This window comes from Spea bombifrons, chromosome 2 (assembly GCF_027358695.1).
Source record: "Spea bombifrons isolate aSpeBom1 chromosome 2, aSpeBom1.2.pri, whole genome shotgun sequence".
Lineage (NCBI taxonomy): Eukaryota > Metazoa > Chordata > Amphibia > Anura > Pelobatidae > Spea > Spea bombifrons.
This window is the reverse complement of record NC_071088.1, coordinates 20,351,000-20,366,523: the sequence shown is the minus strand read 5'-3', so window position 1 is coordinate 20,366,523 and position 15,524 is coordinate 20,351,000. Positions and strand designations below refer to the sequence as shown.

General features: G+C 40.9%; 1 protein-coding gene across 1 annotated transcript in view; it reads right to left on the bottom strand.

Moving 5' to 3' along the window:
- The window catches only part of MYO18A (myosin XVIIIA), a 141,624-nt gene extending 127,533 nt beyond the window's left edge, over positions 1-14,091 (bottom strand). Inside the window, exon 1 of the mRNA XM_053457050.1 lies at positions 13,941-14,091. The gene's annotated coding sequence lies outside the window, so the exon portion shown is untranslated. The remainder of the gene's footprint in view (positions 1-13,940) is intronic.
- Positions 14,092-15,524: the final 1,433 nt, after the last annotated feature.

The following is a 15,524-nucleotide window of genomic DNA, read 5'->3' as shown; positions in this document are numbered from 1 at the left end:
TTAATTGTAATATTTGACACATTGAAGGGCACTCCTTAAAAGTGATACATCTTAAATTCACATTAATGACTGCTAATTAAAATGTAGTCTCATATGGCTCTGTAATATCACTTGTTTGCTTAAAGAAGACCTAACCTTTAAAAAAAAATACTTTACTCACTAGACAATTAAAATGTTTTAACTACAGCAGTTTTTACATATATATATAAGTCAAAATGTGTGACTAAAATGACGCATAGCTTATATGTGGTCTATAATATACAATAACTTCACCTCCCTTTTTTATTCTAGCACAAGTTATAAGTGGTGTAGAAATAAGAAAAAGAGCTAATATATGCCCCCAAGTTCCATGACGCGCGTTAAAAATGCATTTCTAATAGTATCAGAGAATGTGAGCGATGCATGCACATAGCGGCTCGCCAATTTCTGAGCTAAGATGCCAAAATGGCTGTTGGTTTGTATCCATTAGAACAGAGTTTTGGGTGCTCTGCTCATCACCTTAGAATTTAAATGAAGCAAAGCATTCAAAGAATCCATAACTCAGGCAGAAGTCCAATGACTGACTGATCAAGCCGGTTCCAGGGCTCTCATGCCACTGGTCCGCATGCCCTCTTCTAGAACAGAATAAAAAACTACAGGTGTCCTCTTTGATTTCTTAAACTGTTTATTTTATTAATAAGATTAAATATAATTAAAAACAATGCCACTAACAAACCATTTTCTTTAAGACCAAATACAAAGAGTAATCATTGATTGGACATGAATTGCTTAAAAGTTTACAGTGCAATTATTAATAAAGAGCTGTTTAACTACATTCCAGAATTGCAAAACTGGAAAAAGTTACAACTGCAACCACAGCAAAAAGCTAAGTCACTATTCATTTCAGAGTACTACAATTAGAGAACGGATCCTCGCCAGACCTTTAGGTAAAACATAATGACGCTAATTTCCTAAGGGAACGGTTGGGCCTCCCCCCCCCCACATACGTACACACACACACACACCTTATAGCAACATCAACCACAAGTAAACCGAAAGACTAATTAAATCTCATGTTTCCAACGATGAGCTGATAAGCTGCTAAACGTCTTTTCACCACCTGCTTAATAATTGTGGTAAGCTCTGTTCTCTGCCAGCACTTCAATTCCACGTTAACTGCCCCAAATGGGCTCTGTGACATTTAAATGTGTCCTGTCTACCATTCATCACGAGGATTTCACTACAATATATATTGATAAAAATAAGATTATTTAAGGAATAAGTATAAAACCGCTGTGCGACGGCACATCGGAAACGGGACAGTAAATGGTACAAGCCACGTATATAAACCGGTGGGCTAAGCAATATATGGTCATATGTGACGTAGCTCCCAAAATAAATAAATAATAAAATAAATAAATACATTATATATATACACACACACAAAGTTTGGGCAACAACGACTGGAATTTGTGCAATACAATAACTCAATTCCTTAAAGAAATATACACCCAATTACTAAAATTGAAATGATATAAATTGAAGAGGTTTCAGAGTGACTTCTATTGAATGCTTCATACTACCTACCAACAGTAGTATAAGTATTTATTTAGCAGGAACATAAATGCATTCAAAAGATTGAATACATACAACATTTCTATTGATAAGAAATTAACAAAGCCATCCAAAATTATTTAACTGAAGCTTAGGAACGTTTTGATTTCAGAGAGAGAAAAAAAAAAGTCCAAAAAACAGTAAGCAAACTATATATTATGTAGAAATAAAAAAAACAGTTTTATCTATAAACACTGATGAAAACCTTTTGACGTGTTATAGAACTTACAAACAAACAAAACAAAATTAAATAAATACATTTTAATTCCAGACATAGCAAACAGTTTATTAAACCCTGGCTTAGATCCATCAATACCCTATGTGTTCATTATTGAAAAGATATGCCGGCACTGTAAGAATTCTTTCTTCAGGAAACGGCTATTAATTACCAAAAATTCTACAATGACATGTTAGACTCCCAATATAGACCCATTTTAACAAAAGTCTGCACTGTTCAAAAGGAAAGAAATAATGCAAGAAAAGAAAAAAAAGAATAAAGTTTATACCTCTTATTGGGCCAACACAGAAAATCAGATTACGTTATATAAAGCTTGCAAGGTTTCTTTTGCCGTTTCCATCAAATTTTCATTTCTCAAACCTCTTTCACATAAAATATATTCTTTTAAAAGAAACAGAGATAAGGGAAGCAAACTGTCTATGCGTCACCGATGTGTTTTCAGGTAAACAATGTAACCCCTTCTCCATCTTGGTGGACGGTGAATACGGGGAGGAAGTTGGTAGACATTGAGGTTTATTCACAGGGAAGTGGCAGAAAGATTTGCATGAGCGTCGTGGTTTAAACTCCATGAATTCAATATACATTATGAAGAGCTGGCCCTGCACAATACATGGTTCAGTGCACTGAATTAATAAATCTCACTTAAATATGGTTTATACAGGGAGCCCGAAGCTTTCCTTGCAGCAGAAGCTTGAACTTCATAATGTAAAGAGAAGTTGAAAAGAAGTTGAAGAGAAGTTGAAGAGTTGAAAGTGAAAACTCTACCGCCAACCCCCTTCCTTAGTGCAAGCCGCGGATCTGGAGCCAAATTATTTCACCTTGCCATAGGCACAGTCCTGAAGAGTTACTGCTGGAGCCGGACCTTTTCTATCTATGTCACATTGCTCTAATACAATCCCTTCCAGGCACGTACAAAAATGTTTTTCAGTCTGACTGGATAGACAGTAATGGGGGTCTGTCACTGGGATGGGCTGAAGATGGCCGACAGGCTCGGGCAGATCCTCTATAGCAAACGCATGCGTTTTGTTCAACTGTCACTCTCCCAGCGAGTGCCAATTACACAGAGTGTGATCTTTTTCTGCCTGACACAAAGGAACCGCATAACGAACCCAACGGCAGTGTATTAACCAACTAATAGAAAAAAAAGAACGGCTTCTTAGTTAATAGTTCTGTGCACAGCTGTTAAAATCCACAGCACCTGAAGCGTACTTCAATTTTAGTTTTTAGATCCTTTGGACGTGTACAGAATGTGCTTTAATATCTTAATTCAGCATCTTTCTAGAGGCTACCCTGGCGTGTGATATGCTACCCGAAGCGACTTTCTGTGGTCCTTGTAAAATCCAGAAAATACAGCCTAGCTCAACAATTATATTTCAACTAAGATGTCATAAACATCCCCACGCTGGTATTTAATATGAAGTCTATACCCTCTTTGGGGTATCCTAAGGCCCTATGCTCTGTTGAAGTCCATCATCTGAAACCGGGTACATTTCTGGACTGTAAGCTGGTGGGCAAGGACCTCTTCAACTTTCAATGCTGTAAATCGACATATTAGAGTGATGCAACCACCTACAATGTCCTTATAACTCCCATAACTGAATCTGCTGGGGCTATACATCAAACAGAATAAGGTTACATATCACTCAACATGAATTGCCTGGGGGTTAGGCACTGATAAACATGATAAAGTAGAAGCTACTAGTGAAGGACAGAGAATGACCACGAGCAGTAGGTGTTTTGAGTGAACCTCTCCTGTCTGGGGCAGCGAAGCACCGAGTATGTTGAGATAAGAGTGCAAAGAGCAGGTTCCAACAAGACGCAGGACACATGATATAATACAAACTGCCAATGAAGACACTTGTGCAGAAGCATGGGCAACAGCGACACATATTAAAGGATATGACAAAGCTAGAAATGACAGCCAAACACATACTGTTACATTAGGTAAATCTAGAACATGGCATCAGTCATGGAGACAGCGCATTTTATTTAACCATTTCTGTACCGAGTGCTATTAGCCACTTCCTATACTGTCAGAAGTAAAGAACGAAAGCCTTGGTTTTCCCAGGGAGTGTAAACTTTACATCATCGCACACATACGCGATGAGCAAATATTGAGTAGAGGTGTTCCTACTTACTCATCAGCATGATAGGATCACCACTCCAGTGCAGGGCTACGTTACATGACTCGGGGGAAGGGTCAGCTACCAATCCATAGATTCCACTGCTCTGGTAAAGTAAGCGCCTTCCAGTGGAGTGGCGAAAAGACAGATGATTTATCAGACAGGACCACCAGCCAGGCTTTGTTCCCATAAGCACCACACCCACAGTCCCTTACAGCTTCTGGCTCTTCCTATTTGTAGAAAAGGGGTAGCTGGAGTTTCTATTTGCATTTCTAACGCTCCCAAATTTCCACTCCCATATAAACCCTTTCAGCACCGACGACTGCATCCATAGGCTTTCCTTGCATGCTGTCGAGCAACCTACAGTGCATGTCGGCAATGTTATTATTTTCATCCAGAACATAACACCATCTCAATTATTCATGAAAGGAGATAGACAGCTCGCCTCTGACAAAGCATCCTGCACAAAGGCCGGTGTGCCGACACAAACCTGTCAGTTCTAGAACGCTGGGGCTGCGGGTTTTCTGACCGCAGCAGTTGGGGGAAACCACGGCTACAAAACATGCTCTATTCAATGACGTTTGAACTCGGGTTCAATTCATCTGGACGGCTTGCTCGGTTATCACACATTCTGAATCTTTATTCAGATGCAAAAGGTGTCTATCCCAGTGTTAATCCGTATGCACGCAGCTGCTAGGCCCCTGAAGGCAAACGCTCTTCTTACAGACTGCTGACAGAGCAAAGAAATTAAAAATACACCCCCAATAGGCTTTGGATTTTGGGGCCTTTTTTTAAATAAATAAAGGAGAGGCTCCCTCTTTCAAAGAAATTCCATTTACATCTCAAAATAAAGGTAGACAAAAAGTACAATGTTGCGATGTTTGTATACATGATCATTGGGTTCTACAGAAATCAGACCAGCCGATTTACATGCAGGCTAGGGAAAGGACCCAAAGTGAAATTTGGTCATAGGCCAAACCTGTGGGTTTCCAGATGTCCACCCTAAGCATGGTGGCATCACGCTGCTAAGCACCAAATCAAACCCAGGTCATGACGCTTCTCTCTCTGTATTATAACAGCGGTATACAAAAGCTTCAACAGCCATACGCATGACCTTGTAATAGAATAACATTTTTCTCACAAAAAAGTTTGTGTATAATTGCCTTCCATCGTCTTCCATTCAATTGTCAATTTTTAACGTCGTTTCTTTAAGTCCAAATTGTTATGTGATGCGCTACTTGTTATGTTCGGATTACCCACTGTACTGCTGGTTGTGGAGTGCAATAGGGCTCCAGATATCAATAATAACAAATAATAATAAAGAAATCAAAGCACTCAAACTCAAAGCTAGACTGGGCTCTGGGTATCCAAAGCCTGGATGTTCCCAGATACATCTAATATCCGTCACACAGATCCTTAACCTTCGAATTAAGCAGCATTTCACCGGGAACACCTACTTTACAGACTCAGTAATCGCCTCCTGATGGCAATATGGCAGCAGCACCAGGTATATGAACATTAGCCCCTTGAGGATGGGCTCTGGAACGAGCCCACCAGTTTGTAGCCATGGCACACGTACACTAATGTAATTCTGCGTCAAATAATTTATTTAATGTAAAGTATAGTAGGGATTTTTTTCCCCCCAGAGGGGAAAGGTTAGAACAAGAGGCCGTAGTCTTTAACTGGATTGTCAGAGGTTTTAGATGTAATATAAGGAAGTCTTATTTTACAGATATGGCGGTAGCTAAAAGGAAGAGCCTCCAATCAGAAGTGGTAGACATTAATACAGTGAGGCAATTTAAACATGGGATAGGCATTATTCTATCCTGAATCTAAGACCAACGATTGTTTTAAGTCTCTAATCATAAAAAGTGTGCAGACTAGATGAACGGAATAGTTATCTGCTGTCAAATTCCATGGTTCTATATGCAGTTTAATGCACATGTCCTGTTTCCCACCCCTCCCCCGCTATATTTGCATGCGATTGGCTCACCACCACTCTGCTGTAGTGCTGACTTAGCATGGTTTTGGTCATAGGTTTAAGTGGGAGAATGTGCTCATGGATTGGCTGCTTTACAGATGAGATGTGCTGCATCTCTGGAGCTGCAGCTTTTCCTAATGGATTTTTTTTATAGATATAGTAGACTCATATTAAAAGGAATTTAATTAATTGTTTTTCTTTTTTAGGAGGCTGTCTGACGCGCTGGAGAATGCCTTTAACAAATAGAAACAAAACAGACAAGGTTATTCCTTTAGGAGCAGGGGCATCCAACCTGTGGCCCTCCAGCTGCTGCAGGACTACATCTCCCATCCTCTTCAGCCAGCTCCTTAGCTGAAAGAGCATTATGGGAGATGTAGTCCTGCAGCAGCTGGAGGGCCACAGGTTGGACGCCCCTGCTTTAGAGTGTAACTTTAGTGTCTACCTCCATGTTCTACCCTGTGTACAACATGTATACCCATTGTCCAGCACTACAGAATATGATGGTGCTATATAAAACAGTAATAATAATACAGAGTCATATAACTGTTTATTGGATGGTAACACAATTAGCCGGTTCTCTTGAAGTTGGCTTTGCTATATGCTGGCACATCAAATCCAAAACAGTTTACTATGCCTGTTACAACAGAAAGGGATTCTTTTACTCTAATCTAAAGAGAAAGCGGAGAATGGCTTATTCTATTCACGTCTCCGAGGCAGTGATAGACGAATAATAGTTTGATATTACACGGCACTCATAACAGAGCCGAAGAGGCAATTTTGTTATAGAGAAAAATGGATCCTCAAACGCATATGACATATAACATCATATCTACACGTCTGCAACAAGCCAGGCCATTATATATCACACACACATTTATAATAAATTAAAAGTATGAGAAATTCAACATTGTACATTTTTCACCTACTTTCAACTATTATTGTATTAAATGCCTTACACACAAACTAAACAGGTCTAATATTACTGCAGTTACACCTGAAAGCTTATACGATATACGCGTGTTCTAAATTATTCAGGGACCGGAATCCATCACGTTTAGCTTCCTTCCTCCATATATAAACGTGTGGATGGAGGTCTGCTTAACGCACATTAATGTGGATCAATGTTGCCAACAGAAGGCCACACATTTAAAACATTTAGAAGGGACCTATTAAATAAGTTATGCAATACTACAGAACCAAATAGTTTTTATGACAGGCTCGGGGCATCGCTTATAATCCTCTGATGGCCACTTTCTTTTTATTTGGAAGAAAACAAACCCAAGTGTAATAGTTTAGAATACGTGTAACGTAAGGAAGTTTTACTTTACTGAGAAGGCATTAGATACACGAAACCGCTGCCCAGCAGAAGCGGTAGCTATTAATACAGTGAGGGAATTTAAACATACATGGATAGACATATGGCTATCCTGAATTGATGACTGATGATAATAGGTTTCAGTCTTTACAGTGGGAATGGGCCGACTAGTTGTTCTTCTGTTGATATTCTATGTCTCTATACATGTGGGCTTAATATAATGACACGGTCACAGATGTAAAGGACTTCTGTGGGTTAAGCAATACTTCAATGCACAGCTGTTTCTAGCTCACAATTTAACATAACTTACAACGGACTTATTTTCAAATTTCGTAATAATTTTCTCCTGTCCTCTGCTGACAGATAAATAACCCAAAAAAAAACAAGTTAATACTAGCGATAACCAGACTAGCTAGTAAGTCGGACGCTCATCCTCGCCCTCTTACAGCAGTTCTAATCAAGGCTCCTATTAGCACACATAGCAAGACGTAAGTAGGGTAAGGTGGGGGGGTATCTAAACATCAAAGGGCATTTCAGGTAATAAACATCAACATGGTGATCTTCCTAATCCCCATTCGTTTACTCAACCCCCGCATCTGCTGCCAGGACACAAAAGTACAAAGCAAATACCAGACATGCAACAAAACCGGCCAATGCATAGAGCTATTCTAACGCTTATTTCGTAAGACTGTTAATGATAATCTAGGAGAAAGACGCTCCGGATTTCTCAGCACAGGTCTGTACATAGAATAAGTAAACACAAACCGTGATTAGAGACGTGCGGGATCAATACAACGCGTATAGCGTACCATTACAAGTGCGCCATTTGTCAAGTGATCAGATTATTATAGTGAAACCCCAAACACCATTCTTTTTATCACTGTGACTTATGGCCGCTCTTATCATTTGTGCCAATTGACCCCCAGCCATCATGTAGACCGTAAATCAAAGACGTTTCATTTAGGACACACCACAGGCAGCCCGTTATTTGAGTGGAATTGCTGCCATCAGAGCTTTTAATACAAGTTAAATAAGTTATTGAAAATCTATAGATTGCGTTTTTTTGTTTATAAATAAGCGTAATGGTTTAGGAGACTAAGTTTAACCCGTTGAGTGCCAGGGGTCTGGAAAACATTTCCCCCATTATAAATGTATAAACTGCTTTCCCGCACCGTAGCTATCCTCTCCAATCTACCACGTTCTGACCTATACTAGCTTTAACTGGGAATGTTGGGAGGTTTCAGAGGCCTCTTGGAGCTCTTCAGCAAAAGGTCGGAGCCTCCGCACACACCTTCTCCCGATTCGAGGGACGGGAGATGCTATTCCTTCGCCGAGGTTCCATCCTTCCGTGTAGGTACTCCAAGAAGCCAGAATAATGCAGACAGATTCACTAAGAGAAGCACAGAAACCCTTCTTTTTTGCCAGGAATCCGTCTGCCATATTGTGGCCACTTGGAAGAACGAGGAAGAGGATGCCCCCACAGGGTGCGCCGTGGGTCTGTCTTTTGCGTGAGTATTCTAAAAAGTCAGAATAAAGCAAACGGATTCACAGAGTGAGATGGAGAAACACTTCCCTATCTCCATGAATCCATCTGCAATATTCTGGAATCTTGGACTACTTACACAGTGAGGAAGCACTCTGTGAGGTCTGGTTAACAGAGCTGATTCCAGAGAAGAGTTGACAAAAGAAGAAGACGAAGATGGAAGAGAAGAAACAGAGCTGCATTTAAGGAGATCAGGACACAGAAGCCGTTGGCTGAGAAGGGGACATTAAGAGAGAGAATGTGAGAGAGTGAGAGCGAATGAGAAAGGGAGTATGAATCAGTGAAAAAAAAAGTAACAAAATGCAAAAACAAACAAATAAAAAAAGAAATCAGCAATCTCTGCTTCGTTGTTGTTTTTGCTCTTTTGCAGAGCCCCAGACCATGTAACAATCTGCCTAAACACCATCTTCCAAACTCAGGACAGCCCTGGTTTTCAGGTACTATCCTGGGATCACGGGCTGTTGGAGAGATCCTCTGATCTCCCCTGAACAGCCCAGGGAGATGTAAAATCAGCGGGTCCGTGTGGTTGGTGTTTTTGGCACTTGAAACGTTGGAGCTATGAGCATACAATAAGTAAACGACGCCCCGTACATTAAAACCAGACCAGGGGTCGATGAGATGTCCAGCAACTTGCTGTGCTCTACAGAGTTGGACTGAACTGTCTGGCACCGGAGGAACGGGGACGGTTGGGGAGATCGATGTCCTAACTGGCCCAAAGTTAAGGGAATGTGATGTCTATTCCTACAGACCTCTGCTTCCTCACACTGATGCTGCATGCACCCTAACAGGACCTAATTCTCTAAACTGAGCTAAAGTGACAAAAACTAAATAAAACTAAAAATGTCAATGGCCTGTGGGTTTTCATTTGACAGTTTGTTATTCTTTTGGAGATATTTAAACTTTATGTCAAAGAAGCAGATATGCGTCTCAGAGTATCAGTCCAAGCATTAACTCATCAACTTTACTACCTTGAGGATGTCTACCCATCACCCACCATTACTATAGCTTCTTCGACCATTCAACAACAATAAGCAAATGAACTATAAAGGAGATAACACAATGTGGAGGAATATTCAAATTACTTAAGAAAAGTTATATACGTAAGATGAAATGGGTTTTCATTGCTCATACATTTTTTATTTTAATCTGAAACCACAGTTATATAGGTGTATTTAGTGAAAAAAAACTAAAACATTTCAGATGTTAAACTACAAACCAATACAATTAGGTGTATTTATCCAAGTTTGCAAACAATGAATCACATCTTTTCTATGAAAAGTCAATGAGAAACTTTAAAGGGTCCTTAGATGTATGTTAACTCCAGTCTATCCCCTCAGCGGGCTTTGTGGGAAGACCAAATGTCATCTCCTATAATTGCCTGTAACCACAGCATTTTTGGAAGCAGTTCTCCTCAAAGTTCTTGTTCTCAGGCTATTCTGCCCTTCTTAAAATTCTCTTTCTATAACCCCTGCTGGAACTATAGACTGAGCCATGGCCCTCTCTAGAGATGAACTTGGCCCAGCAAACAGATTCACATCCAAAAGTCACAATTCTGCAGTGTGAGGAATGCGACTGGCACGATACACAACATTTCATTATTGTGAACAGACTCGGCTACATGGAGCGGTTCCTAGTAAGCAAAATGTATGCAGAGTTTTCCCCTGAAACCCCTTTTATTCAAAATAATAAAATATACTATATTACCTTAATTAGCTCTTCCTGGACACACTGACTCATAATCATGGTAATTGGGCACCATGTTATGAGTAATATAAAAAATATTAGCTTATTTGGTCAAATAAAAGGAAAATATAAAAAAAAACAAATCCCAATTATTATTAGATTATAAATAAACCGCCATTTTCAGGGATGTAAACTGCTTAGCAACCCCGTCTCATATGGCAATTAAGATCTGGACAGGCTGCAGTTTAAAAACAAGTTTCAGACAAGAAATTTCATTTTCTTGGGTTCAGATGAAATTTGAAGTGCTTCTTCCATTCAGAAACAAAATTCATTGTCACGCACACACTCTCATGCTCTCTAACCCCATCTTATCAGACTCCCCTTGTCTTCAGTCCTTCAGAAGAAATCCCTTAAGACCTACTGCTTTAGGTCAACTGACTACTGATGACAACTCCCCTCCTCACCATTGCTCCTGCCTGGTGTCCTCCCAACACCCCCCCTCTTTCTTAACTAATAAATATATTTAATAATATTATTTAAACAATATTTACACCAAGATTCCGTTCTGTGACTTCAACCATAAACATCTTGTGTAATAAACCTCCGCCTCCTACTAGATTGTAAGTCCAAATTGTTATATATTGCAATATTTGCCAACTGTACATCACGGCAGAATATGAAGGCAATATATAAATCAATAAAAAGTTGTTTTGTGAAATTAGTGGGCGATACAAGGGCGACAAGATACCTGGCAATCATTGCTTGCATAACACACTGTAATACGTTGCGTAAACCTTGACCTTCTTTCATGTAGACAAGGTACAGGGACTTCTCATTAACGCGTCAGTATTACCCCCAAGGAGTTTTGTACATTGCATACAGTGACAGCAAGACACACATATTCAGGTTATAACGTTTATCATTAGATATCCCTGGTGTGGAAAAGACATTCAAATACTTTTTTTTCTATACATCGTGAAGGGGCGACACGGAGTTTCTTTTGAAAAAGGTCTTATTTGGCCTAGGGAAATGCATAATTTCATATACAGGATTAATGGTGAAATCTACGGTAACGGGCTGCCTTTCTCGAAGAAGCTCAGCGGAGTTGGCCATGCTTAATGATGTCATACAGATGAAATGTTTCAACGCGCCCGCAAACTTCAGCTTTTAGTGAGTAAACCCAAAAAATGTGAATTGTTTAATTCAGAAATGACCATGAGCTTATTTTATCCTTATTCCAAAACCCTATAGTTTTTTCTATATAGCTAAAAGAAAAAAATATCGCGTTGCTTGACACAACCATACATGTTAAGACAAGACCATGGCGGGACATATTTATTGCCTCATAAGGTAAATCCATAGTAAATATCGCCTAGGGAGACAGCGACAAGTCACAGATTTCACATAAGGTGTGAGGTCTGACGCAGTCAATTCAACAAAGGAACCCTGCAGCGCTTGCGATACAGGGGGCCGCAGAAGTGGGGATTTTTTATTATGATTAGTTCTTTCTTGGTGAAGCTTAATTATACAATCGCCAGAAGAAGCCTTGTGTTTTAGAGGTGAGTGAGTCTGAGGGGTGCAGAAGAAGAAGAAGAAGAAAACATTAGACATTAAAACCGAATTCTGGTTGGGTTCGTGGAAAACCCAGAAGACATCATTATAGCGAGTGCCCACAAATTACGCTACCGAGAAGAAACTATTGGAAGCCCTCTGTATGCGATAAGATCCCCGACACATCTATTTGAAGTGTTCTAAGAGCGATCTTTAACATCATTTGAAGCGAAGGTGTTGAAAGACACTGAATACCGGAAACGCATTCTTCAGAACGCTTAGACTTGTCTGATGCCTCCACGACCTGTTGCTGTATGACCCATCATGACATTAAAGGTGCTGTTCCACCCACTGTGCTGAATTTAACATTCCCGTGACAGAAATCAAATCTCTACCGGTACTATTAAAAGCCAAAAAAGCATCACAGAAATAAATCCTTAAATCAACTAAACAAAATCTGCCGTTTTTAGAACTTTTGCCCAGGACCACTTAATGGTCACATTGCAAGAAGCGGGTACTTACAGGTTCTCATCGTATTATACAGGACCCTGCCGCAAGATTAAAGATTTACACATTGTCACTCGGAGGGGGGGTGCAACAGCTGAAAATACAGCGGTAGACAGGTAATATTGTCAGATTCCGTACTGTTAAAAGAGCTTCAGAACCATTCATGTTATATCAGTGGATGGTTAAGATAATATTTGCCACTAAAAACGCCCTCCTATGTATTCAGTATTATCAAACTATTGTATTGGCCACACTGAACAGCGCTGTGTATACGGGCGACACTTCTTGTGGGTTTGGACACATCTATTGGTATAAACGGGAGAATATGCTGAAATCCTGCAAGAGTCAGGCTGGGGAGGAAGTAGGTTTAAAAATAAGCGATCATTAAGGAGTCATTTCAACAATTTCAGTACTTGAGAAACCTGCAAAGCTGCATGCCGGACGCTCCCAAGGGCAAACCTGATCTTTAAAACCCACCATAAGCGAGTTACACGCCACACAGCGCGCTTTACAGTATATCTGCATACTGACAGACAGGACTCGCTTCAGAGGCAGCTCTCTAAGGAAACATCTGCCACACAAGAGCCAATACCAAGAGGGCAACGAAATAAATGAAAAGCCTCCTATAACACGATCCCCGTCTATCCATCCAATAAAAGCGCTGAGCGGAAGCCCAGGGATCCTCTCTGACCCCAAAACAACCCGGGATCAGTTCCTAGTCACCTGTCCACCGGTAAAGGGTTTTGTGTCGTCACACTTTGTCACCTCCCAAAGAAAAAAGGCAGAAAAGGGGCTTTTTTTAAAGCAGTACATTTAACCCCTACCTATACTGGGATGGCCGGTGATCAGGGTAAAAAGTCTCTGTATGTTCTGCTGCAGCAAGCCACTGAATGCCCCCTATACATCTCATTATATAGCACCAGTAGAGGCCACAGCGCTGTTAGCAGTTTCATTTGATAACTTTAACATGCATTAAAACAGAGTGAAGAAGGTCCTGCCATCTATTGGAGTGAATTCATTTTCTATAGATGTATAGGCACTTCATATACATCATATTACATATAACACTACACACAGCAGCAGCTGAGACTCCCATCACCCCGTGCAGCATGCCGGTGTATGGGCTGCTCGCACATTAATAGACTGATGGGCTGTTGCTGCATTCATTCCACCTCCCCAATCCGTGATCCCGGTAGTCACCGGCACTGCTGCAGTCATCGCGCCCCCCTATCAGTAACAACAATGTATCAGCAGCGTGATCGCACTACTGCACTGGCACTGGCACTGGCACTGGCACTGGCACTGGCACTGCAACATCATCCCCACTGCCCTGCAGCCAGAGCACTCCCGCGGGGCGAAAATGCCCATCAATATCCCGACTGAAGGCAAATCCCGCAGATACATACCGCTCCCAGGCATCGGGCTCCGGCACAATGAAAGGCATTAAACAGCCCAGCCAGATCCTCCCTGTGGATTTTTTCCAGGGCTTGTTAGAAATAATGGAGACTCTAGCCCCGCCTTCTCTAACATGTCATTACACCACGTGATCAGCCCCGGCTGCGTTAACTCTTTCGGCTCCACAGTGCCAAGTCACCTTAGGCTTAGGTGTAACATGTGTAAGATGAACCATAAACAACAAGCTAATAAACATAAACATGGGTTTTATGAAAGTCCTCCACGCCGTCTGTATGTTTGCATAATGTATAGGCTCATCACACAGGCAGATTCTGTGTATATATATATATATATATATATATATATATATATACATACATTGAAATTACTGGGCTGAGCCCCATACATATTTTGTCAGATAGATAGATAGATAGATAGATCTATACATACAGTATATACAGGGCTGCCCCAAGGTTGAAATGCTGCCCTGCCCCACCAGACCACGCCCACATCAGTTATGCTACATCATGATAAATACATTTACTTTCCCATGCTCTCTACTCACCCATGGCCACCATCAGGGGGGTGCAGCTATTACAATTGTAAGGGGCCCAGCTGTCCTGTCCCCCCAACACCTCTGTTTTGAATAAAAGAAAACAAGCTTGGTTGCAGCTCTGCCAAGCTTCTGATCCCAATACTATAGGACCATCAATAAGGGGGTTCTGGAGGAAGAGCCTTCTCTGGCAGAAGCATCACTAGTCTGATGCAGCAACAAGGTGGTTAATAAAATGCTGCAAATAAGGTAAGGTGTATGCTGGAAAAAAAACAATAATTACGTATTGCAATGGGACCCCAGTGCCGTCTTAGCCCCAAACAGCTTGTTAGTGCCATATTTGTCCCCAAACAGTTTGTCAGTGCCCAAGATTGTCTGAGCCATCTTTGCCACAAAACAGCTTCTCAGTACCCCCAAGAAGCCTGCCTGTGCTACATTTTCCCCAAGAAGTTTGTATGTGCCCTCTGTTCTTCCAAACAGCTTGGATGTACTATCTTTGCCCCAAACAGCATGTCTGCTTCCCTGTGCGGTAAAACAGTGAGCAACACAGAAGGAAGCAGTGGGCCCCCTGAGCGGCACAGAGACATCTGCAGTTCAGGAAAGGGGGTGGGGGAGGTTGTATGAATGAGTATGTGAGATTGAGTGAATGAATGAGCTAATTCATGAGTATCTGAATGAGGGAATGGATGAGTATCTGTGAATGAGTATTTGTAAATGAGTATTTGTAAATGAGTATCTGAATGAGGGAATGAATATTTGTGAATGAGTGAATAAATATGTTTGTGATGTGTAAATTTATTTCCATAAAAAGACCCACCAAATTCTCAGCACTAGGCCCATGATGCTCTTAATTCGGGCCTGCAGTCATTACACATCTCACCCTCACCTCCCAAGTTTTTATTATAGGTCCCAAGGTGCTTGGAGACATAACTCTGATGGAAGGAATGTCTGAGAACGGCTTCTTAATGCAGTCACATTTGAAAGGATCTTGGCTTTTCTCATGCTCTAGAAGGGCAGCATGGGAGGAATTAAATAACAGTGA